This window comes from Salvelinus alpinus, chromosome 37 (genome assembly GCF_045679555.1).
Source record: "Salvelinus alpinus chromosome 37, SLU_Salpinus.1, whole genome shotgun sequence".
In the NCBI taxonomy this organism is placed as follows: Eukaryota; Metazoa; Chordata; class Actinopteri; order Salmoniformes; family Salmonidae; genus Salvelinus; species Salvelinus alpinus.
In genome coordinates, this window is record NC_092122.1 from 11,694,273 (window position 1) to 11,720,962 (window position 26,690).

General features: G+C 41.1%; 1 protein-coding gene across 1 annotated transcript in view; it reads left to right on the plus strand.

Annotated features, from left to right (window-relative positions):
- Positions 1–12,594: 12,594 nt before the first annotated feature.
- The window catches only part of LOC139566122 (USP6 N-terminal-like protein), a 90,913-nt gene continuing 76,817 nt past the window's right edge, over positions 12,595–26,690 (plus strand). Inside the window, exon 1 of the mRNA XM_071387059.1 lies at positions 12,595–12,803. The gene's annotated coding sequence lies outside the window, so the exon portion shown is untranslated. The remainder of the gene's footprint in view (positions 12,804–26,690) is intronic.

Here is a 26,690-nt window from a genome sequence, read left to right on the forward strand (position 1 = left end):
TATACTACAATTTGAGACGCCTTTTCAACGTAATGTATCATGATCATAAAGTTGAGGCAGTGGTAATAGCTCTTGATGCAGAGAAGGCGTTTGATCAGATTGAGTGGAAGTATATGATGTCGGTTCTGGAGCATTTCGGATTTGGAAAGGAATTTATTAATTGGATAAGAATTATTTATGCACACCCAATGGCGTCCGTTGTGACCAATCAGGAAATGTCGCAGTCATTCCGCCTGTTCAAGGGGTGCCGACAGGGGTGCCCTATTTCGCCTGCTCTCTTCGCTATAGCCATGGAACCCCTTGCTACTCGCATTCGGGCATGTGCCGATATAGCTTCTGTTAAAATAAAAGACACACAGCACAAAATTTCCCTATATGCAGACGATGTTCTTTTGTTTTTGTCTAAGCCTAAAACTTCTATTCCACCATTACTTAACTTGATAAACACATTCGGCTCCTTCTCTGGCTACAAGATAAACTGGCAAAAAAGTGAGTTGATGCCAATATCACGGCCTGTGGATATGCAATTTCTGCAATCTACCCCGTTTAGAACAGTGAGGGACAAGTTCACAAGCCTTGGCATTGTAGTGACAAGAGACCTTGACCAGCTATTGAAAGTGAATTGGGACATGAAAATATATCAGCTTAAACAAAATATAGATTTCTGGAAAACTCTGCCTATTTCCTTGGTTGGTCGTATAAACGCTATTAAAATGGTTGTCCTACCCAGGTTTCTTTACCTCTTCCAATGTCTACCCAATTTCATACCACAAAGCTATTTTAAGAAACTGGATTCAATAGTAACTCCATTTTTATGGGATAACAAGGCAGCCAGAATTTCAAAGAAGCATTTATGCAAGTACAAGATAGAGATGGGCTTTGGCCTTCCTCACTTCAAACTGTATTATTGGGCTGCTAATCTGAACATTGTGTCTTTCTGGAGGGAAAGTTTACCTGCGATGAGACAGAAGGATATGCCTTCATGGCTTTTGATCGAGCAGGCCTCCTGTCAACGTTCCTCACTCCCTGCACTTGTTAATAGCCCATCATATGTGAAAAAACCCACTTATGACTCCAATCCAGTCATTTGTCATACGCTTAGGATCTGGAAACAGATTAGGGATTTTCTTAACATACCCACTGTTTACATAGACAGCCCGATTAGCCTGAATCATGCTTTCCACCCTGCATTGGATGATGTGGTGTTTTCACAGTGGAGGGAGAAGGGGCTCACAACAATTGGTAATTTATACATAGATGGTCAGTTAGCTTCATTTCAACAATTACAGGCAAAGTTCAACATGCCAACAACACATTTTTTCAGATACCTCCAAATCAGGAATTTCTTAAGGACACATATCCCACAGTATGGCATTAAGCCCAATAGTCCTACATTAGATAGCTTGATACTTGTCAAACCCCATTCAAAAGGGTCGGTCTCTAGACTGTATGATGTGCTACAGGCCCACATAGAGGTATCCACAGACACCATTAAAAGGGCTTGGGAACAAGAACTTGGTTCAGAAATCTCAAATGAGGACTGGATAGAAGCTCTCAGGAATATAAACCACAGTTCAGTGAATGCCAGACACAACCTTGTACAGTTTAAGGTGATACACAGGTTACACTACTCAAAAGTAAAACTGCATAAAATATTCCCGGACACCTCACCACTGTGTGAGAGGTGCAAGCAGGATGAGGGGACGTTGACCCACTTATTCTGGACATGCCCTAAATTACATGCTTACTGGGCTCTCATTTTTGATTACTTATCTAAGGCCTTTGATAGAGTTCTAGCCCCAGACCCATTGATCGCTCTGTTTGGTACAGTTGATGGGAATAACCAGGAAGGGAAAGCTGTCTCTCTGTGTACTCTATTAGCCAAAAGGCTCATATTGCAATTTTGGAAATTGGAGACTGTACCTACCTTTGAAATGTGGTTACGGGATTTAGGGAATGTAATACATATGGAAAAGATTCGATACAACACCTCCAATAGAAGTCCATTGTTTTACAAAATATGGCAGTATTTTATATACTGGATAAATGGTCTAGCCCCGCTTCATAACTGGGCTGACGATCTGCTGCTACTCTGTGCTGTACTCCACTCAATATTTATTTTTGGCTGAACTACACTGCTTGTAATGACTATATGCTGTCTTCTTATACATGTACCACCTAATAGGATTTTGTTTTATTTTGTGTATGTGTGAGTTAACTTTTGTTTTGTCCTCTAAACTGGCCATCCCATTCAACAGTACAATGAATGTCATTGTTTGTATTGCTGTCTTTTTTACTTTATTTTTATTGGAAAATAATAAACATATTATAAAAAATAAAAAAAAGATTGGATCCGGAGGTACCTGTGTCTTCGTCCTCTGTTCTGTCTCTCTCTCTGGTGTCTTCTACCTCGGGTTCAGATCCTCGGAGCTCCCACCTTCATCAGACCGTGAGGCTGCCTGAGAGACCGGCCCATTCAACATCACCAGCTGTTATCATAGGCAGCTCTATGGTGAGAAACATCTCGGTCCCCAAGGCAAAAACCCTGTGCTACAGGAGCACGAGTACAGGACATAACAAGGCTGTTTCCGACTGTTCTACCACAGATGCCGGGAGCTGACACTGTCGTAGTCCATGTGGGGTCGAACGACATCAGGTGGGCTAGCTCGGAACATCTGAAAATTGATTTTACAGAACTGATTTTAGCATTAAAAGACAACCAAAAAAAACAGGCAATCATTTCAGGTCCAGTACCAGTGTTGCGCCGTGGGTGTGAAAGATTCAGCAGGCTACTGGCATTACACATTTGGCTAAAAGACTACTGTAGCTCTGCTGGAGTCACTTTTATAGATAACTTTGACTCTGTTCACGCATTTCAAGGCTGCGTTGAAACAATGACTTATCAATGACCCAAGACCAGCTCAGTTAATCCCTACCATTGTGACAATGAGTCGTCATAATGCTGCATCAAATGTACATTATACTAGGGGCGTTGTCAGACAATGTAAGTAACATAATTTATGTCCACCTAATTGCCCGGTGTACCTGTTGATCCTACAGCTTTTGTATGCAGTAATCATGAGCCTATGAACCAGATTTACACTGTTAGCACCTAGTAGGAAGACCACTTTATGCAGCTCACCCTGCACTATCAGCTCCAATATAAATAACATGAGCAAGTCTACTTATAAGCTTCCCAGTAAAGCATTATAAACCAAGCAACCCAGAAAAGTGCTCAAAATAGTCCATATTAACATATGCAGCCTTAGGAACAAGGTCCAAGAAGTCAATAACTTGCTTGTAACAGATGACATTCATATTCTGACTCTCTGAAACGCACTTAGATAATACTTTTGATGATACAGTGGTAGAAACACATGGTTATAACATCTACCGAAAAGACAGAAATGCCAACGGGGGTGGTGTTGCGGTCTATATTCAGAACCACATTCCTGCAAAGTTTGAAGACAATCTAATGTTAAATACTGTTGAAATAATATGGTTCATCTGCCTTACCTAAATCCCCTTCTTGAGAGAAGCTGCTATAGACCACCAAGTGCTAACAGTCAGTATCTGGATAATATGTGTGAAATGCTTGATAATGTATATGATATCAACAGAGAAGTATATTTTCTGGGTGATTTTATATATTGACTGGCTTTCATCAAGCTGCCCACTCAATCATTTTTTTTACTGTAACCAGTGCCTGCAACCTGTTCAGGTTGTCAGTCAACCTACCAGGGTGGTTACAAACAGTACAGGAATGAAATCATCAACATGTATTGATCACATCTTTACTAATGCTGCAGAAATTAGCTTTAAAGCAGTATCCAAATCCATAGGATGTAGTGATCACAATATAATAGCCATATCTAGGAAAACCAAAGTTCCAAAGGCTGGGCCTAATATAGTGTATAAGAGGTCATACAAGAAGTTTTGTCATGATTAATATGTTGATGATATAAAGAATATTTGCGGGTCTGTGGTGTGTAATGAGGAGCAACCAGATGCTGCACTTAACACATTTATGAAATTGCTTATTACAATTACTAATAAGCACGCACCCATTAAGAAAATGACTGTAAAAACTGTTAAATATCCTCGGATTGATGAGGAATTGAAAAATGGTATGGTTGAGAGGGATGGGGCAAAAGGTATAGCAAATAAGTCTGGCAGCCCAACTGACGTATTGCAAATTAAGAAATGATGTGACTACACTAAATAAATGGGAAAATAAACAATAGTATGAAACAAAGATAAATGATATAAAGAATGATAGTAAAAAGCTTTGGAGCAACTTATATAACATTTTGGGTAAAAAAGCCAACTCTGTTCCTTCATTCATTGAATCAGATGGCTTATTCATCACAAAGCCCACTGATATTGCCAACTACTTTAATGACTTTTTTATTGGCAAGATAAGCAAATTTAGGGATGACATGCCAGCAACAAATTCTGACACTACACATCCAAGTATATCTGACCAAATTATGAAAGAAAATCTGGATGGAAAACGATTGAGGATAATAGCGGACGATATTGCCACATCTTCAATTTAAGCCTACTAGAAAGTGTGTGCTCTCAGGCATGGAGAGAAGCTAAAGTCATTCCTCTACCCAATAATAGTAAAGCCCCCTTTACTGGCTCAAATAGCCAACCAATCAGCCTGTTACCAACCCTTAGTAAACTTCTGTAAAAAATGGTGTTTGATACAATGCTATTTCACAGTAAACAAATTGACAACAGACTTTCAGAACACTTATAGGGAAGAACACTCAACAAGCACAGCACTTACACAAATGACTGATGATTGGCTGAGAGAAATTGTAGATAAAATGATTGTGGGGGCTGTCTTGTTAGACTTCAGTGTAGCTTTTGACATTATCGATCATAGTCTGCTGCTGGAAAAACCGATGTTTTACTGGAAAAACAGAGTACAGGGCTCAGACAACAAAGCCATACAGATATCCGCCATGTTGGAGTCAACAGAAGTCAGAAATAGAGTTATAAATATTCACTTACCTTTGATGATCTTCATCAGAATGCACTCCCAGGAATCCCAGTTCCACAATAAATGTTTGATTTGTTCGATAAAGTACATCATTTGTCCAAATACCTCCTTTTTGTTTGCGTGTTTAGCCCAATAATCCAAATTCATGAGGGGCGAGCAGACAAAGTCCAAAAGTTAAGTTACAGTCCGTAGAAACAGGTCAAACAATGTATAGAATCAATATTTAGGATGTTTTTATCATAAATCTTCAATAATGTTTCAACCGGAGAATTCCTTTGTCTTCAGAAATGCAATGGAACGCAAGCTAACTCTCTCAATAACACACGTGGTCAGCTCATGGCACTCTGCCAGACCCCTGACTCAAAGAGCCCTCATTCCCCCCTTCTTCACAGTAGAAGCATCAAACAAGGTTCTAAAGACTGTTGACATCTAGTGGAAGCCTTAGGAAGTGCAATATGACCAATATCCCACTTTATATTCGATAGGCGATGAGTTGAAAAACTACAAACCTCAGATTTCCCACTTCCTGGTTGGATTTTTTCTCTGGTTTTTGCCTGCCATATGAGTTCTGTTATACTCACAGACATCATTCAAACAGTTTTAGAAACTTCTGAGTGTTTTCTATCCAAATATACTAATAATATGCATATCTTAGCTTCTGGGACTGAGTAGCAGGCAGTTTACTCTGGGCACCTTATTCATCCAAGCTACTCAATACTGCCCCCAGCCATAAGAAGTTAACAACACTATCAACAAGGCAGGTCCTACAGGCCCTAGTTTTATCGCACCTAGACTACTGTTCAGTATTGTGGTCAAGTGCCACAAAAAGGGAGTTGGAAAAATTGCATTTGGCTCAGAACAGGGCAGCACGGCTGGCCCTTAAAAGTACACAGAGAGCTAACATTAATGACATGCATGTCAATCTCTCATGGCTCAAAGTGGAAGAGAGATTGACTTCATCATTACTTGTTTTTGTAAGAGGTGTAGACAAACTGAATGTACCGAGCTGTTTAAAATACTCGGACACTCATGCATACCCCACAAGACATGCCACCAGAGGTCTCTTCACTGTCCCCAAGTCCAGAATAGACTATGGGAAACGCACAGTACTACATAGAGCCATGACTACATGGAACTCTATTCCACATCAGGTAACTGATGCAAGTATTAGAATCAGATTTAGAAAGAAGGTAAAAATACACCTTATGGAACAACTGGGATGGTGAAGAGACACACACAAAGGTACAGACATATGCATACACACTAGAGGTCGACAGCTTTTAGTTAACAGGCAGGATGTGAAAAAAAAAAATGGCAAATCGGCGCCCAAAAATACCGATTTCCGATTGTTATGAAAACTTGAAATCGGCCCCGATTAATCGGCCATTTCAAGTTTTCATAACAATCGGAAATCGGTATTTTTGGGTGCCGATTTTTTTTTTTTTTTTTACACCTTTATTTAATCTTTATTTAACTAGGCAAGTCAGTTAAGAACACATTCTTATTTTCAATGACGGCCTAGGAACGGGGCAGAACGACAGATTTTTAACCTTGTCAGCTCGGGGGATCCAATCTTGCAACCTTACAGTTAACTAGTCCAATGCTCTAACACCTGATTACATTGCACTCCACGAGGAGCCTGCCTGTTAGCGAATGCAGTAAGCTAAGGTAAGTTGCTAGCTAGCATTAAACTTATTTTATAAAAAACAATCAATCAATGACTGTCATTGCTCCAATGTGTACTTAACCATAAACATCAATGCCTTTCTTAAAATCAATACACAAGTATATATTTTTAAACCGGCATATTTAGCTAAAAGAAATCCAGGTTAGCAGGCAATATTAACCAGGTGAAATTGTGTCATTTCACTTGCGTTCATTGCACGCAGAGTCAGGGTATATGCAACAGTTTGGGCCGCCTGGCTCTTTGCGAACTAATTTGCCAGAATTTTACATAATTATGACAACATTGAAGGTTGTGCAATGTAACAGGAATATTTAGACTCATGGATGCCACCCGTTAGATAAAGTACGGAACGAATAAACGTTTTGTTTTCGAGGTGATAGTTTCCGGATTAGTCAAAGGTATATGGTTTAGAGAGAAATAGTCGACACGTTATAATTCCTGTAATAACTTGCGGCTGAATTTGAAAGGGGTTCCTTCGTTATTTTACCGTTCATGTCTTCCATAGAGAATGTCTTGATCTACTTCAAATAAGGTCTGTGTTTCGTGCAGGCTTAAACCGCCTCGACGTTTTGATACCCGTGTAAATCTCACTAGGATAAGGTAACGTTTGTCAACATATTTTCATAAATCCACTCTACAAAAAAATGTATCTTCGCTTATATTTAGCCAATATTGATCAGAGTTACCTTGTCCTATGGATATCTACACAGTTATACAATTGGTACGGTGATGTAAGCCTACACGAAACACAGACCTTATTTTAAGTGAATCTAAAAATATCCTATGGAATAAATGAATGAACCGCTTTTCAGATTTTGCTAGGTGTCATGGGAATTATGACTCGCACTTTGGTTGTCAATTCTTACCATGCCCATTATTAAAATAGGATTTCCTGCATATAGAAATTAAAGTTTTTGCTTTCAACATTCATCACAGGTAACTTAAACTCTATTTTTATTCAAACAGTTGAGAGTATTTGTCTCCTAAGCAGACTCTTCAGTGTCATTGTCACTTCAGAGCTGTGTGCGTGTGTGTGTATTTATGTATTATATTAAGTTAAAATAAAAGTGTTCATTGTTCATTCAGTATTGTTGCAATTGTCATTATTACAAACATGTGTGTGTATGATATATATATATTAAAAAAATAAAATCTAAAATAAAATCGTCCGATTAATCGGTATCGGCTTTTTTTGTCCTCCAATAATCGGTATCGGTATTGAAAAATCATAATCGGTCGACCTCTAATACACACACATTGTTGTATGGTGGTATTGAAAATGTTGTGTTGTGGACATTTTTTATTTATTTTATTTAACCTTTATTTAACCAGGTAGGCAAATTGAGAACACGTTCTCATTTACAATTGCGACCTGGCCAAGATAAAGCAAAGCAGTTCCGACACATACAACAACACATAGTTACACATGGAGTAAAACAAACATATAGTCAATAATACAGTGAAAAAAAAAATAAGTCTATATACAATGTGAGCAAGTGAGGTGAGATAAGGGAGGTGAAGGCAAACAAATATATGTATAAATAAATAAAAATATAAAAGGCCATGGAGGCGAAGTGAGTACAACACAGCAAGTAAAATAAAAACTAAAAAAACACTGGAATGGTTGGTTTGCAGTGGAAGAAAGTGCAAAGTAGAGACAGAAATAATGGGGTGCAAAGGAGCAAAATAAATTAATAAATAAATACAGTAGGTAAAGAGGTAGTTGTTTGGGCTAAATTGTAGATGGGTTATGTACAGGTGCAGTAATCTATGAGCTGCTCTGACAGCCGGTGCTTAAAGCTAGTGAGGGAGATAGGTGTTTCCAGTTTCAGAGATTTTTGTAGTTCGTTCCAGTCATTGGCAGCAGAGAACTGGAAGGAGAGGCGTCCAAAGGAAGAATTGGTTTTGGGGGTGACTAGAGAGATATACCTGCTGGAGCGCGTGCTACAGGTAGGTGCTGCTATGGTGACCAGCGAGCTGAGATAAGGGGGGACTTTACCTAGCAGGGTCTTGTAGATGACCTGGAACCAGTGGGTTTGGCGACGAGTATGAAGCGAGGGCCAGCCAACGAGAGTGTACAGGTCGCAGTGGTGGGTAGTATATGGGGCTTTGGTGACAAAACGGATCACATGTGGTGATGTAGGGATGTTATATGATGTACTGTTTTATCTTTAGCTCATTCAGTACAAACATAGTTCATTGTTTTATCTGTTGTTGTATATGTAATGTGGGTGCTTTGGTGTGTTTGGACCTCAGGATGAGTAGCTGCTGCCTTGGAATCAGCTAATGGGGATCCCTAATAAATACAAATACAAAATACAAAGGCATACTTTTGTTTTCTCATAGTACTTTTCAACAAACTTTGTAATAACCAAATAGACACTGGATGTTTTTTGGCAAATTATTTATTCAATGTATGTAGTGTTAATATCCAAAACTTGCATTTTCAGAAATGCTCCAAAATTACTTACACCCCTATTTGATTTAGACAGTACTTTGCTGCCATCTTGTGACTACAAAGGAACATGCAGCTGGAATATGCTTTTATTTCCATTAGTCTGAACTGAACAGTCTCATAAAAACATGTGATGCTGTTAAACTTTATGCACCATTAAATAAGTATTTTCCTTCAAATACCAAAAGGCCACAGTAAGTGCTACCCATCACTTTACATGAAATGTAAAAGGTAAACCATTAAAGTTATGAGGTGATTAGAGCCCATAAATGTGATCTATTATTACATGATTCCTATTGAAGCTTGGGTGTGTTGTTTGTTTACCTCTCCTGCTTGTTCCTATGCAGGCTCTCCAGTGTTGGAAGCATCCTGGGCTCCTCGTGGGTGTTTGATTCCTGGTCCACACCCAGAGAACCCCTGTGTATCTGTGGGTCCACAGTCACCACAATTAATAAGGATCATTAGGATGGAGACATCTGCCTCCACTTCTTCCCTGCTGGGATAGACAGACTATTCTTATTTTTTGAGGGCTGTATTGAAATGTCCTCCAGGACTGTAATACAATTATTAAATCATTTCTGCAAACAAAAATTGTACACAAAGTGAAAACAATCTACTGGTATCCCTCTGTGCATCAGTCAGGCAGCATACTTTGCTGTTTATTTGAGTAGTTACTCTTGTTGGGGCAGACTTGGTTTGCAGACACCGCTGCCACAATCACAGGCCTAATAGGCCATGAAATCAACACACACAGTGGGTAAACTGCGGGAGTGTGACACTCTCCCCAATGCCTTAACCTCGTTAGGTGTGACATTAATATAACTGATGGGACATAAAGTGTGACACTAACAAGGTGAGCGAGACAGAGTTTCTAACTGGGAGAGATAGATAAGAGATTGCACTGCTGTCAACAGATTACCACCTGTGACTCAGACACCTAGGCTAGCTAACTGTTCCAAGAAGAACACTGTGTTCTCTATCTCTTCTGTAAAGGGTTATTGACCCCTGACGCTGGTGAAATAGTTTAATTTGTCTGTTTGTGACTTCTCTACAGCACTCCTAGTTTGCTTTCTAATTGAACGGAGCTGCGGTTCATTAATGTCTGTCATACTGTGTGTTCCAAAAACAAGTGACAAATACATAAATTAATACATTGCTTGACTAAATTGTTGTGACTGTTTCTGAATTGAATCTAGATATAATAAACATCAAACCTTGCTACGGTATACCCTGTTTATTGTGTCTAGTCTCTTTATATAGTAACCTCAAAACAAACACATCAATCTGAGCAGCTTACTGATCGCTGCAGCTGTACATAGTCCATCTGTAAATAGCCCACCCAATCTACCTACCTCATCCCCATATTGTTTTTATTAACTTTTCTGCTCTTTTGCACACCAGTATCACTACTTGCACATCATCATCTGCTCATCTATCACTCCAGTGTTAATCTGCTAAATTGTAATTACTTCGCTACTATGGCCTATTTATTGCCTTACCTCCTCACGCCATTTGCCACACACTGTATATAGACTTTCTTTTTTCTATTGTGTTATTGACTGTACGTTTGTTTATTCCATGTGTAACTCTGTGGTGTTGTTTGTGTCTACTGCTTTGCTTTATCTTGATAAGGTTTCAGTTGTGAATGAGAACTTGTTCTCAACTAGCTTACCTTGTTAAATAAAGGTGAAATCATAAAATAAAAATGTGTAGACATTGCTAGTGACTTGTAGTGAAATCTAAGAACTATTTGTTCTTATTTGAAGTCAGCCAAGCAGGCACAGGCCCCAGTTAGCATAACCTTTAAGCAGTCTCTATGTTCTTCCAATAACCCTCTCACAAAGGTAAATACTCTACCGCACTGCGCTGCACACATTATACACCATCTTTGTTGCTCAAAGCCTCTGCTAGGAGAGGGCCACATCACTAGGAAGCACAAGTAACAGAGTTAAGAACGTACCGCAAACACCCTCCACAGCTAGCTACAAATGTCGCCGATGGAGCTATCGAATTAGATATTTAGGGATAGTGGAAATGGTTGGTTCATTTTCAAGGAGGGGGGTCATGTGTGTTTGTGAGAAGAGGACCACTTGTTTAAGCCCGGTATGGAGACAGAGATAGTGGAGGAAGCCATATATGTAGCAGCACACTGATGGCTGTTTCACTGATGCCGTGACCCGGATACACAGTTTGGCTCAGCTTAACGGCCAGGGTCGCTCACTGTGTGGCGAGTTTAGGGGTGAGTGTAACGGAGTTAAGAACGTCACGTACCGTAAGCTCACTCCACAGTTAGGTTGAAAGGTCACCGATTAAGAGCCTGGTATGGGGACAGGGACAGTGGAGGAAAGCAAAGATGTTAGCAGCGCACTGACGTCCGTTTCATACACACACAACAGAGACAAACAGATTTGGATACTAAGACTAGGACCCACATTATTGTGGCTGGTTTAATTTTAGACATCCAGTCCAGAATCTAGATGTGTCATAGAAAGAGAGTATCTGATATCATGCCTGTTTTAAAAAGTGGGTACTGTACATAATATACCAGGAAACTGGCAGGCATAAAATGACTTTCAAGATGAAAGGGTTTTGGGGTAGGCTATTTGTTATCCGTAGAATACAATAAGTGGCCATTCCCACTATCACTGTCCTGCAAACACAACTACTCTGTTTGTTCTCAAGGGCCTTAGCCATGGGCTATAGGTACTGTGCAGTTTTGCAAAACCTTCAGATCATACGGATAGGTTCAGGCCCTGTTATAATGTTGTTTAAACATTATATTTGTATAACATTGTTAAAAAGTTGATAATGTATTGTAGGCTGACTTGGCTGTGCACACAAGCAGTTGTCTCTCTCTCCCTCAGTGGGATCACTGGTATGTAAACACTATATAGCTAGACTCTGTATACTGTATAGCTAGACTCGAGTGGATACTTCACACTGAGGATAAATAGAGGTTGGTTTGTTTTGTTGGTGGCCCGCTGAGAAAAGAAGAGCAGTATCACGTTGCAGAATATACACTTTAGTTATTCAGCATTCAATAACAAATACAAGGGTTATGGCTATGAGTTGCTGGTTACAAATAACAGAATAGCAGAATTTGTGTAATTTTGTGTAACAAAAAACAAAGTAGCCTATTCTAAATAACCTAGAAAATACTTTTAAGACCCCAGATATTTTCACTTGAAATGAGAAGTCTGAGAAATAGTTATTTCCTTTAATATCATTATCATAAATTTAAAGGCGACCAGGTTGATTGACAGGCTATTAGCAAGACTCGTGCGCTGTTCTTTTCATGATGCCTATGAAGACTATGAGACTACTTTTCCTTTGTGGTTAAGTTTTTTTCTATCAAATGAAAAGGTGCAAGTGACAACTAATGGTCATTTACTATTCGCCAACTATGTGCCGCAACCTCGTTTCGGATCCAACATGGCGGGTGAGATAAGCCTGTCGGGCGGCGCATTGCTACCTGGAGTGGGATCGATTGCATAGCGCCCTGCAGGGGTTCCATAGTGAGTTTGAGAAGTGGTCTGTTCTGGCAGAGCGCTGACTTCCTGGTACGGGACAATGGACATGTTTTACTCTAGTTTGGCCGGGAAAACACACGCAGCGATGTGATCAAGACGGACACGTCGAGTTAGAACAAGGTAAACCTGTCCTTTCCATTTTCGAAATGTTCTGGGAAATATAACTTATCAACTTCCCCGATATGGATGTCAGTGTACTACTGTTGGCTAAACGCTAGCAAGCGGACTGCGGCTTTGAAAGTGGCATATGTGATGGGAACCAGGGGCACGTGTTTGTGTAGTGTTGTCCGCACTGAACGACTCGGTATGCGGTATTATTCCAGTGTTTTGTTTACAATCGGGAATATGGTTTAATAGCTTCAAACTTTGTTCTTATTTCTATTCATCGAGGCCTACAGTACCTAGCCAAACCCCCGGACGGCCTCCTGCAGCAGAGTCGATGTTGACAGACTGCAGAAACACGAATCAAGCTCTCCCATTGGTCACAGACCTGCATTCCGCGGCTCTGGTTGGCTTGGCTTTCCTTTCACTCATTTGACGTTTGTGGGGCTTTCAACGTTTCTCCTGTAGCCTAATTGATTTAAGGGGATCAATTGTAGAATTAAACGATTTGAATTAGAGTTATTGAATGGTATTTTGCGCATGTGGCTGTGTTCTGAGTAAATAAGGCGATCCATGGTTCTTTACCACGTCTGGGACTATAGGCTACTGTAGTAGCGATGAGCTGCATGGGATAATGGGTATAGTAGTAGTTACCTTTTGTAGCAGTGCCTCAATCCTATCCCGTTTCGGGATAATGCGGTTTAACACATTCTTGGCTTTACGGCTCGACCGAAAAAAACTGCTTTAGGGATAGTTTGTAGCCATGCCACAAAGAGCGAAATTGCAAACATAGAACTCGCAAACCGATACATTGTTTCACAAATGTCACCCACGAATGAAAGTTTCCTGCCTGGCTTCCACCCAGCAGCATGAGCAGAGCACAAAAACAAATCACGTGTACAGTATCATACTGCAAGTCAATAAGCTATAGCCTACTGGCTTGTTTAACCGGTAGTGGACGTTATGATATCAGGGAGAGAATATATTCGCGATATCAACTATTGTGCTCCATTGTATCACTAGGCGGTACTGGCAGCGTGGTTGCTGAGTATCGCATTTCTCGTGCAGTAGCTCACGAGCACTCCCCATCGTGTCTCTTGCCGCCGAATGGCCCGAACGATGAGGAACGGATGTGTTTACCTGTCACAGCCTCCTGCATCAAAGAAATATACGCCATTTCCTGACAGATGCATCGTTTAAATTAAAGCCTGTTTAAATGTTTTATTAATAGTAATGAGCTATGTCGTGCTGTGGTTTCACATGCCATCCATAGGTAGGCTATGGCTATGCCTACCACTTTAGTGAGGATACAAATGCTACGTGTTGGAATTAGCTTGGAGTTATCTGCATTAACAAACGCAATCTGGATTCAGTGGTGAACGTAACATAGTTAATGTAAATCTGTCCCTCTATTTAGTATATGATATGTTTCCTTTGGTATTAGATGTGACAAATGGGAAAACAATTAACGTTTAATTCTCGGTTTTCCATTCAAACGATACGAAATTCATTAAAGTCCACGTGAATTCACAATGGAGAGGGTCTACATCGGGCTTCCTGCGGTGAGAGAAAATGGTATAATTTATGCTACTGGTCCAATCACAAGTCATCAAACTGGTACTAGGCTACAGTCAGCGCTTCCCTATGGCAAGTTATTAGGATATACACTACATGGCCAAAAGTATGTGGACACCTGCTTGTTGAACATCTCATTCCAAAATCATGGGCATTAATATAGAGTTGTTTCCCTCTTCTGCTATAACAGCCTCCACTCTTCTAGGAAGGCTTTCCACTAGATGTTGGAACATTGCTGCAGGGACTTACTTCCATTTAGCCAGAAGAGCATTAGAGACGTCGGGCACTGATGTTGGGTGATTAGGCCTGGCTTGTACTCGGCGTTCCAAGTCATTCCAAAGGTGTTCGATGGGGTTGAGGTCAGGGGTCTGTGCAGGCCAGTCAAGTTATTCCACATCGATCTCAATGAACCACTTCTGTATGGACCTTGCTTTGTCATGCAGAAACCATTTGTGTGTGGAACTCACTTTGTGTATGGGGGCATTATCATGCTGAAACAGGAAAGGGTCTTCCCCGTTGCCACAAAGTTGGAAGCACAGAATCATCTAGAATGTCATTGTATGCTTTAGCTTTAAGATTTCCCTTCACTGGAGCTAAGGGCCTAGCCCGAACCATGAAAAACAGCCCCAGACCATTATTCCTCTTCCACCAAACTTGACAGTTGGCACTATGCATTCGGGCAGGTAGCGTTCTCCTGGCAACCGCCAAACCCTGATTTGTCCGTACGACTGCCAGATGGTAAAGTGTCATTCATCACTCCAGAGAACGCGTTTCCACTGCTCCAGAGTCCTATGGCGGCGAGCTTTACACCACTCCAGCCAACACTTGGCATTGTGCATGGTGATCTTAGGCTTGTGTGTGGCTGCTCGGCCATGGAAACCCATTTATTGAAGCTCCCGATGAACAGTTCTTGTGCTGACGTTGCTTCAAGAGGCAGTTTGGAACTCTGTAGTGAGTGTTGCAACCAAGGACAGAGGATTTTTAGGCGCTTCAGCACTCAGCTGTCCTGTTCTGTGAGCTTGTGTAGCCTACCACTTACAGTTGACCACGGCAACTCTAGTAGGGCAGAAATGTAATGAACCGACTTGTTGGAAAGGTGCCAATGTTTGTCTATGGAGATTGCATGGCTTTGTGCTCGATCTCATACACCTGTCAGCAACGGGTGTGGCTGAAATAGCCAAATCCACTAAGTTGAAGGGCCATGTAGTGTATCAGTAGGCTAATCAATGGAAGATGGAATTAAAATGCCACAACTAAAAGTTAAATGCTAAGGACAAGCTACAACACCAAGAGCCAAAAGGGAAACTGTAATGAATAATCTAGTAGTCAATCACCATATTCTTATCGGCAGTCTCAGTAGCCTCGGTTTTTCTAATGACTGCCTTGCCTGGTTCACCAACTACTTTGCAGACAGAGTTCAGTGTGTCAAATCGGAGGGCATGTTGTCCGGTCCTCTGGCAGTCTCTATGGGGGTACCACAGGGTTCAATTCTCGGGCCGACTCTTTTCTCTGTATACATCAATGATGTTGCTCTTGCTGCGGGCGATTCCCTGATCCACCTCTACGCAGACGACACCATTCTATATACTTCCGGCCCTTCCTTGGACACTGTGCTATCTAACCTCCAAACGAGCTTCAATGCCATACAACACTCCTTCCGTGGCCTCCAACTGCTCTTAAACGCTAGTAAAACCAAATGCATGCTTTTCAACCGTTCGCTGCCTGCACCCGCACGCCCGACTAGCATCACCACCCTGGACGGTTCCGACCTAGAATATGTGGACATCTATAAGTACCTAGGTGTCTGGCTAGACTGCAAACTCTCCTTCCAGACTCATATCAAACATCTCCAATCCAAAATCAAATCAAGAATCGGCTTTCTATTCCGCAACAAAGCCTCCTTCACTCACGCCGCCAAACTTACCCTAGTAAAACTGACTATCCTGCCGATCCTCGACTTCGGCGATGTCATCTACAAAATAGCTTCCAACACTCTACTCAGCAAACTGGATGCAGTTTATCACAGTGCCATTCGTTTTGTTACTAAAGCACCTTATACGACCCACCACTGCGACCTGTATGCCCTAGTCGGCTGGCCCTCGCTACATGTTCGTCGTCAGACCCACTGGCTCCAGGTCATCTACAAGGCTATGCTAGGTAAAGTGCCGCCTTATCTCAGTTCACTGGTCACGATGGCTACACCCACCCGCAGCACGCGCTCCAGCAGGTGTATCTCACTGATCATCCCTAAAGCTAAAACCTCATTTGGACGCCTTTCCTTCCAGTTCTCTGCTGCCTGCGACTGGAACGAATTGCAAAAATCTCTGAAGTTGGAGACTTTTATCTCCCTCAACAACTTTAAAAATCTGCTATCCGAGCAGCTAACCGATCGCTGCAGCTGTACATAGTCCATCTGTAAACTACCCACCCAATTTACCTACCTCACCCCCCATACTGCTTTTATTTATTTACTTTTCTGCTCTTTTGCACACCAGTACCAATATCTCTTCTTGCACATGATCATCTGATGATTTATCACTCCAGTGTTAATCTGCTAAATTGTAATTATTCGATTTATTGCCTACCTCATGCCTTTTGCACACATTGTATATAGATTCTCTTTTTTTCTACCATGTTATTGACTTGTTTATTGTTTACTCCATGTGTAACTCTGTGTTGTCTGTTCACACTGCTATGCTTTATCTTGGCCAGGTCGCAGTTGCAAATGAGAACTTGTTCTCAACTAGCCTACCTGGTTAAATAAAGGTGAAATAAATAAAAAATAAAAAAATCTGAATGGAGTTGTTATTTACTGTAGGTTTCGGAAGGTGAGTTATGTAGTCTCAATTAGCCTAGCTAATGTTAGCTAGTTTAACTAGCGTCTCTCAGTTTGATGCAGTCAAAACAGGTACTATGTAATCAGATGATGATAAATAACTAGCAATAAGTGAGTTTACCAGCGCGAGTCGATCTGGTTGCTATCTTTATTCCCCTCCCTGCTCCCCTAGTCACAAACATGTGTGCTGCGTCGAGCCTCTCGCTCCCCCTCATGCATTACAGCTCCTGTTAATAAAGTAGCAAACATGTATTTTTTTCCTAACATTGCAGCATTGTTGCGTTAGGTATTTTTTCAATAGTTTTTTCCCTTTATGATGATGATCGGGACCTTTTAGTGGTAATTTTGTGATTACCCCACTGATTTACATTTTGGGAAGAAAAAATATGTTTTTCAGTAAGGGATTTGTTTCCTAAATGTTAGGATCCCAATTTGGTTTAAACTTTTTAATGTCTAAATGTTCACACCCATATATGGTATGTATTCATTTGTGGATGTCCATCATCCATTTCGTATGATATGTTACGAATTACAATTCGTACGATATGTTACGAATGGCAATTAGTACGATATGTTACGAATTTGCAATATGTTACACATCTCAATTCGTTGTGGCTACTGTTGGCTAGGTGGGTTAACGCTATTTCTAGCTAGGTTACTTTTACTGCCCTTCATAAAATTAAGACCCAAGTGTCCACACAGATAGTTGTGCATAGGCATGCTGATGAAGGGCATTAAATGTTAAGCAGTGGGAGTTGGAGCTATGGTAAGTATTGTTTGTTGATGCAGACAATTCCAGGCATTGTTGAGGAAGTTGTGGCTCATGGTGAGTTGTTTATTATCGATACAACTCTGTGCTGGAGTCCATTAATATTGATGGGCAAAGCAACCAGATGTAGCCATTTAGCGAGCTTAATTATCCTAGCTACCTGTAAAGCAAACGCAAATTGGATTCTAAAAATGTATTTCCCCCTATTTATAGCAACATTTCTCAACTCCCAAATGAATCTAGGTAGTAGCCACTTGAATCTAGGTAGTAGACCTATAGACAGAATATGAAATAGTTACACAAGAAAGAAAGAGCTCATGCCTGCCCTTCACCACCTGTAGAGCTCGGCCTATTTTTTTGCAACAGGTGATTTGGTCTTGTCTATATTTTTGAACAATGTTGGACTGGATAGGAAAGTAGCCCTATCCGGCCATAACTTTTCTCTCTCAACCGCTTTAATTGGTTGAATTATCAAGAGTTATGTTGTAAAAACTCAATTTTAAAGCTGTACATTCACGTTTGCACAATGAATGCGGCAAGTTTATGTTGAATCGAAAGAGAGAACTCCGTCACCCCCCTTTCCAATACTAGAATCGTCCTGATTTTTAAAAAAGTGAGTGAATGAATCATCACCAGTATTGTATCCTATTTATGTCCATTCATTAATTTGGTACTACTGATCCTATTAGCTACTACTGCATAGAATACCATGGCATATAGACTAAAAAGATAGGCCTACAGAATTAAAAAAACGAAAACACTTAAAATACCCCTAGTGCCATCTCAAACATGTTTCCTTATTTCATAGTTCTTGGACAATGCTAAGGATCTCTGTATTTCTGCCCTGAGACCATGACAGTGAGGAAACAGAGCAGCTTGCAAGAGTCAGCAGCCACAAATAATCTCATCTCCCCCCTATCATCTGCCCCTCTCTGTTTTACACACACACACACACACACACACACACACACACACACACACACACACACACACACACACACACACACACACACACACACACACTTTCCCACATGGGATCTGTACACAGTTGGCACAAAGAGCAGTCGTGCCTCTTGTAATGCCTCTCCACAGAGAGAGAACTAGTGTGTAGATGTGTGTTTGTAATGAAAGAGCAGTCTGTTTGTCCGTCTGGGCAGTGTCTTGTGTGAGTTGGAGGGGTTTCTTTGACTGCCTGAAAAGCTGGTCCCGGCTGAGCTTCCGTAGCATAGCAACCAGGCCTTTGCTATGGGTTCTCTCTGTAATAAAACACACACACACACACACACACACACACACACACACACACACACACACACACACACACACACACACACACACACACACACACACACACACACACACAGTCTGCAAAATGGTGCTGTGGGCACTGAGTGGGTGGAGGATTCAGTTTCTCCACTTCCCCACACATAAAACACTGCCAGAGACAAAATGCTCTTTAAATGTGACCTTAACTGTGCGTGTGTGTGATCACAGGTCAGCCCACACTGATAATAGTTAAATAGATTACAATACAACACACACATCCTGCCTCTCAAACACACAGACCACATGTTAGAGAGGGTATAGTGTTATTACATTCCCCTTCTTTTCTCCAGGCGCTGGCAGAGCTCCGGGTGCCAGTCTCTGGTGGGTGCTTATGCCCGCTGGCACATTGGTCTGCTTTCTCTCTGCCTGACCTTGAAGTGGCCGGCCCACACACAGCACACCAGATGTTCGCGCAACCTCAGCCAAGCAGTGTGTGTGTGAGAGTAGGTGTAGGTGTGTGTGTTTGTGTGTAGGTGTGAGAGTAGATGTGTGAGAGAGTAGGTGCTTCTACACCTGCATTACTAGCTGTTTGGGGTTTTAGGCTGGGTGTCTGTACAGCACTTCGAGATATTAGCTGATGTACGAAGGGCTATATAAAATAAAATTGATTGATTGATAGGTGTGTGTGTGTGAGAGAGTAGGTGTGTGTGTGTGTGTGAGAGAGTAGGTGTGTGTGTGTGTGTGTGTGTGTGTGTGTGTGTGTGTGTGTGTGAGAGTAGGTGTATGAGAGTAGGTGTGTGTGTGTGAGTAGGTGTGTGAGCAGGTGTGTGCGTGAGTAAGTAGGTGAGTGTGTGCGTGAGTGAGTTAGGTGTGTGGGAGAGTGAGTGAGTAGGTGTGTACGCGAGTGAGTAGGTGTGTACGCGAGTGAGTAGGTGTGTACGCGAGTGAGTAGGTGTGTACGCGAGTGAGTAGGTGAGTGTGTGCGCGCTGTTTGGCAGCCTCCGTTGCATGTAAGCATGGATGCTGCTTTGGCAGTACCTGACGCTCTCATTTCTGCCAGGGTACCTCTCAGTCCTTGGAGAAGGAAGAGAGGTCCATCCACTGATCAGTACACCCTGCCCCTAGCCCATCTCCCTCACTCTGCCTTGGGCCAATGTTCCTTTATGCCTGACCTTCTCAGCTTTGGAGAGAGATACTACTAACCCCATAATAATACAGAGTTGGGCCTATTTTAATAGGGCTTTGAGTTCCCTCTGTCTCCTCAATCTTCCTGTAACATTACTGTTGATTGACTCTTTCCTCTGGCTGCTCAGTAATGCTGCTGTTGATTGGCTGGCTGTAGACCTGGGGCAGAGGTGAACATATGGTCTGGTTTCCCTTATCCCAGTTCACCGCCTTAAAGCTAAGACTCTCAGCCCACACACTCAGGCCTGAGTCCAACCTATTAACCCATTGTTTTCCTTAGTCAGGTCTTTGCTGACTGAACCACAACAGGTGTACGCAACATGTCTGGCTGACTAGATATAGTTACAGTAGGTGGGGCTATTTAGATGTGAGTCAACCAGGGTAGAGGATTGGAATCCACCTGTAGTCTCATGTACAGCACTATTGTAGGAATGTATCTGTCTCATCATTTAACACCCTCTTGAGGATATATACAGTAGCAGTCAAAAGTTTGGACACAGATACTCATTCAAGGGTTTTTCTTTATTTTTACTATTTTCTACATTGTAGAATAATAGTGAAGACATCAACACTATGAAATAACACATGGAATCATGTACAGTTGTGGTCAAGAGTTTTGAGAATGACACAAATATTAATTTCCACCAAGTTTGCTGCTTCAGTGTCTTTAGATATTTTTGTCAGATGTTACTATGGAATACTGAAGTATAATTACAAGAATTTCATAAGTGTCAAAGGCTTTTATTGACAATTACATGAAGTTGATGCGAAGAGTCAATATTTGCAGTGTTGACCCTTCTTTTTCAAGACCTCTGCAATCCGCCCTGGCATGCTGTCAATTAACTTCTGGGCCACACCCTGACTGATGGCAGCCCATTCTTGCATAATCAAAGCTTGGAGTTTGTCAGAATTTGTAGGTTTTTGTTTGTCCACCCGCCTCTTGAGGATTGACCACAAGTTCTCAATTGGATTAAGGTCTGGGGAGTTTCCTGGCCAGGGAAACAAAATATGATGTTTTGTTCCCCGAGCCACTTAGTTATCACTTTTGCCTTATGGCAAGGTGCTCCATCATGCTGGAAAAGGCATTGTTTGTCACCTGAATGGTTGAGAGAAGTGTGTCCAAACTTTTGACTGGTACACACACACAGTTGAAGTCGGAAGTTTACATACACCTTAGCCAAATACATTTAACCTCAGTTTTTCACAATTCCTGACATTTAATCATTTATTTTAAGAATGTGAAATGTTAGAATAATAGTAGATAGAATGATTTCATTCATCACATTCCCAGTGGGTCAGAATTTTACATACACTCAATTAGTATTTGGTAGCATTGCCTTTAAATTGTTTAACTTGGTTAAAATGTTTCAGGTAGCCTTCCACAAGCTTCCCACAATAAGTTGGATGAATGTTGGCCCATTCCTCCTGACAGAGCTGGTGTAACTGAGTCAGGTTTTGTAGGTCTCCTTGCTCTCACACGCTTTTTCAGTTCTGCCAACAAATTTTCTATAGGATTGAGGTCAGGGCTTTGTGATGGCCACTCCAACACCTTGATTTCGTTGTCCTTAAGCCATTTTGCCACAACTTGGGAAGTCTATAAGTCTCTGCTAGGTAAAGCTCCGCCTTATCTCAGCTCACTGGTCACGATAACAACACCCACCCGTAGTACGTGCTCCAGCAGGTATATCTCACTGGTCATTCCCAAAGCCAACACCTCCTTTGTCTGCCTTTCCTTCCAGTTCTCTGCTGCCAAAGACTGGAACGAATTGCAAAAATCGCTGAAACTGGAGACTTACATTTCCCTCACTAACTTTAAACATCAGCTGTCTGAGCAGCTAACCGATCGCTGCAGCTAAACATAGTCCATCTGTAAATAGCCCAACCAATCTACCTACCTCATCCCCATATTGTTTTTATTTACTTTGCTGCTCTTTTGCACACCAGAATCACTACTTACACACCATCATCTGCTCATCTATCACTCCAGTGTTAATCTGCTAAATTGTAATTGCTTTGCTACTATGGCCTATTTATTGCCTACCTCCTCACGCCATTTGCACACACTGTATATAGACTTTCTTTTTTCTATTATGTTATTGACTGTACGCTTGTTTATTCCATGTGTAACTCTGTGTTGTTGTTTCTGTCGCACTGCTTTGCTTTATCTTGGCCAGGTCGCAGTTGTAAATGAGAACTTGTTCTCACTAGCTTACCTAGTGAAATAAAAAATAAAAGTATGCTTGGGGTCATTGTCCATTTGAAAGACCCATTTGCGACCAAGCTTTAACTTCGTGACTGATGTCTTGAGATGTTGCTTCAATATATCCTCATAACTTTCCTTCCTCATGATGTAATTTATTTTGTGAAGTGCACCAGTCCCTCCTGCAGCAAAGCACACCCACAACATGATGCTGCCACCCCCGTGCTTCATGGTTGGGATGGTGTTCTTCAGCTTGCAAGCCTCCCCCTTTTTCCTCCAAACATAACAATGGTCATTATGACCAAACAGTTCTATTTTTGTTTCATCAGACCAGAGGACATTTCTCCTAAAAGTACAATCATTGTCCCCATGTCCACTTGCAAACCGTAGTCTGGCTTTTTTATGGCGGTTTTGGAGCAGTGGCTTCTTCCTTGCTGAGTGGCCTTTCAGGTTATGTCGATATAAGACACGTTTTACTGTGTATATAGATACTTTTGTACCTGTTTCCTAATGCATCGTTAGGTCCTTTGCTGTTGTTCTGGGATTGATTTGCACTTTTCGCACCAAAATACGTTCATCTCTAGGAGACAGAACGCGTCTCCTTCCTGAACGGTATGACGGCCGCGTGGACCCATGGTGTTTATACTTGCGTACTATTGTTTAAACAGATGAGCGTGGTACCTTCAGGTGCTTGGAAATTGCTCCCAAGGATGAACCAGACTTGTGGAGGTCTACAATGTTTTTTCTGAAGTCTTGGCTGAATTCTTTTGATTTTCCCATGATGTCAAGCAAAGAAGCACTGAGTTTGAAGGTAGGCCTTGAAACACATCCACAGGTACACCTCCAATTGATTCAAATTATGTCAATTAGCCTATCAGAAGCTTCTAAAGCCATGACATCATTTTCTGGAATTGTCCAAGCTGTTTAAAGTCAGTCAACTTAGTGTATGTAAACTTCTGACCCCCTGGAATTATGATACACTGAATTATAAGTGAAATAATCTGTCTGTAAACAATTTTTGGAAAAATTACTTGTGTCATGCCAAAGTAGATGTCCTAACCGACTTGCCAAAACTATAGTTTTTTAACAAGAAAATTGTGGAGTGGTTGAAAAACAAGTTTTAATGTTTCCAACCTAAGTGTATGTAAACTTCCGATTTCAACTGTGTGTGTGTTAAATAAATAAATATTTTGATGGTGACCAGTACAAACACATTAAGCAATCGTCCAATGCATTGCAGTAGCGTCTTTAGCTACTGCTAATTTTCAACACCATCCCCATGGGTTCTAAAAAAATAAAATAAGAATCAATTCAAAATCACATCAGTATGTTATCACAGTTACATGAACAAAGAAAAATGTCATTGTATAATTAAATGCGCAAAGCAAATCTCATTCATATACAGAGTGTACAAAACATTATGAACACCTCTTTCCATGACATAGACCAGGGATGGGCATCTTTGATGAGACCAATTCTACTTATTTTGACTACTTTCGAGTCCATATTAGGAAGGTGTTCTTAATGTTTTGTACACTGTGTATACTAGAGGTCGACCGATTATGATTTTTCAATACCGATATTGATTATTGGAGGACCCCAAAAAAAAAGCCAATACCGATTTAATCGGCCGATTAAAAAAAATTCAAAGATAATAATAATTAAAAATGTATTTGTAATAATGACAATTACAACAATACTGAATGAACACTTATTTTAACTTAATATAATACATCAATAAAATAAATTTAGCCTCAAATAAATAATGAAACATGTTCAATTTGGTTTAAATAATGCAAAAACAAAGTGCTGGAGAAGAAAGTAAAAGTGCAATATGTGCCATGTAAGAAAGCTAACGTTTAAGTTCCTTGCTCAGAACATGAGAACATATGAAAGCTGGTTGTTCCTTTTAACATGAGTCTTCAATATTCCCAGGTAAGAAGTATTAGGTTGTAGTTATTATAGGAATTATAGGACTATTTCTCTCCTATACCATTTGTATTTCATATACCTTTGACTATTGGATGTTCTTATAGGCACTTTAGTATTGCCAGTGTAACAGTATAGCTTCCATCCCTCTCCTCGCCGCTACCTGGGCTCGAACCAGGAACACATCGACAACAGCCACCCTCGAAGCAGCGTTACCCATGCAGAGCAAGGGGAACAACTACTCCAAGTCTCAGAGCAAGTGACGTTTGAAATGCTATTAGCGCGCACCCCGCTAACTAGCTAGCCATTTCACATCGGTTACACCAGCCTAATCTCGGGAGTTGATAGGCTTGAATTCATAAACAGCAGAGCTGCTGGCAAAACGCACGAAAGTGCTGTTTGAATGAATGCTTACGAGCCTGCTGGTGCCCACCATCGCTCAGACTGCTCTATCAAATCATAGACTTAATTATAACATAATAACACACAGAAATACGAGCCTTAGGTCATTAATATGGTCGAATCTGGAAACTATCATCTCGAAAACAAAACGTTTATTCTTTCAGTGAAATACGGAACCGTTCCGTATTTTATCTAACGGGTGGCATCCATGAGTCTAAATATTCCTGTTACATTGCACAACCTTCAATGTTATGTGATAATTACGTAAAATTCTGGCAAATTAGTTCGCAATGAGCCAGGCGGCCCAAACTGTTGCATATACCCTGACTCTGCGTGCAATGAACACAAGAGAAGTGACACAATTTCACCTGGTTAATATTGCCTGCTAACCTGGATTTCTTTTAGCTAAATATGCAGGTTTAAAAATATATACGTCTGTGTATTGATTTTAAGAAAGGCATTGATGTTTATGGTTAGGTACATGTTGGAGCAACGACAATCCTTTTTCGCGAATGCGCACTGCATCGATTATATGCAACGCAGGACACGCTAGATAAACTAGTAATATCAACAACCATGTGTAGTTAACTAGTGATTATGATTTATTGATAATTTTTTATAAGATAAGTTTAATGCTAGCTAGCAACTTACCTTGGTTTCTTACTGCATTCGCGTAACAGGCGGGCTCCTCGTGAGGCAGGTGGTTAGAGCGTTGGACTAGTTAACCGTAAGGTTGCAAGATTGAATCCCTGAGCTGACAAGGTAAAAATCGGTCGTTCTGCCCCTGAACAAGGCAGTTAACCCACCGTCCCTAGGCCATCAATGAAAATAAGAATGTGTTCTTAACTGACTTGCCTAGTTAAATAAAGGTGTAAATCAATTTGGCAATATTGGCGTCCAAAATTACCGATTTCCTATTGTTATGAAAACTTGAAATCGGCCCTAGTTAATCGGCCATTCCGATTAATCGGTCGACCTCTAGTGTATACCCCTAATATTTACAACTTGGATTCATGAACACAGTTGTAAGTATTGGCATTTTTGGATTGACACATGAAACTAGTTCAGTGCTTGTTTTGTCTTCTGTTAATTAAAGCCTATAATCCTTAATTGGTGAAACGGCAATGTCTGTTTGGGGAAATTACAACAATGGGGAAATTACTGCAAACAACAAACAGTTTTTTTCCCCTCTGACAAAATTGCACACACATTAGGACAGCAGAATATGCATTGCAATTTATTTTACCCCGCTACCGAATTCTCCTCTCCTCTGTTTTCATCAACAAAACGATAACTAAGGCGCTGGGGGCGAACAGAGTTGTTTCCCCTAATGGTGATTCCATCTTTAAGTGTTTTTCTGACCTGTGCTTGACCAATAGCAGAGGTCTCTAGGAAGAATCAGATCCTCTGTGGCTTCTGCCCTGTTGTGTCATGGCAACATGAACCAGTTAATTTACCCCTCCCTCACCCTGCATGGCTTGCATCTGCAGCGCTATCCAATTACCTGTTATTACCCCACCACAGAGGAACACCACTGTCATCAGATGATGGTTATTTAGTTTGGTGGGCCGGTGGCTGGGCCATATGGGTGCGTGCACACACACACACACACACACACACAGGCCTGGTCACTCTTACCGCACCCTGTCTTACTAGCTCAATGATGACACTAATGATCATGCCAACTGTCATCTCTAATCCTCTTCATCGGTGTGTGTGTGTGTGTGTGTGTACCCTGCACGT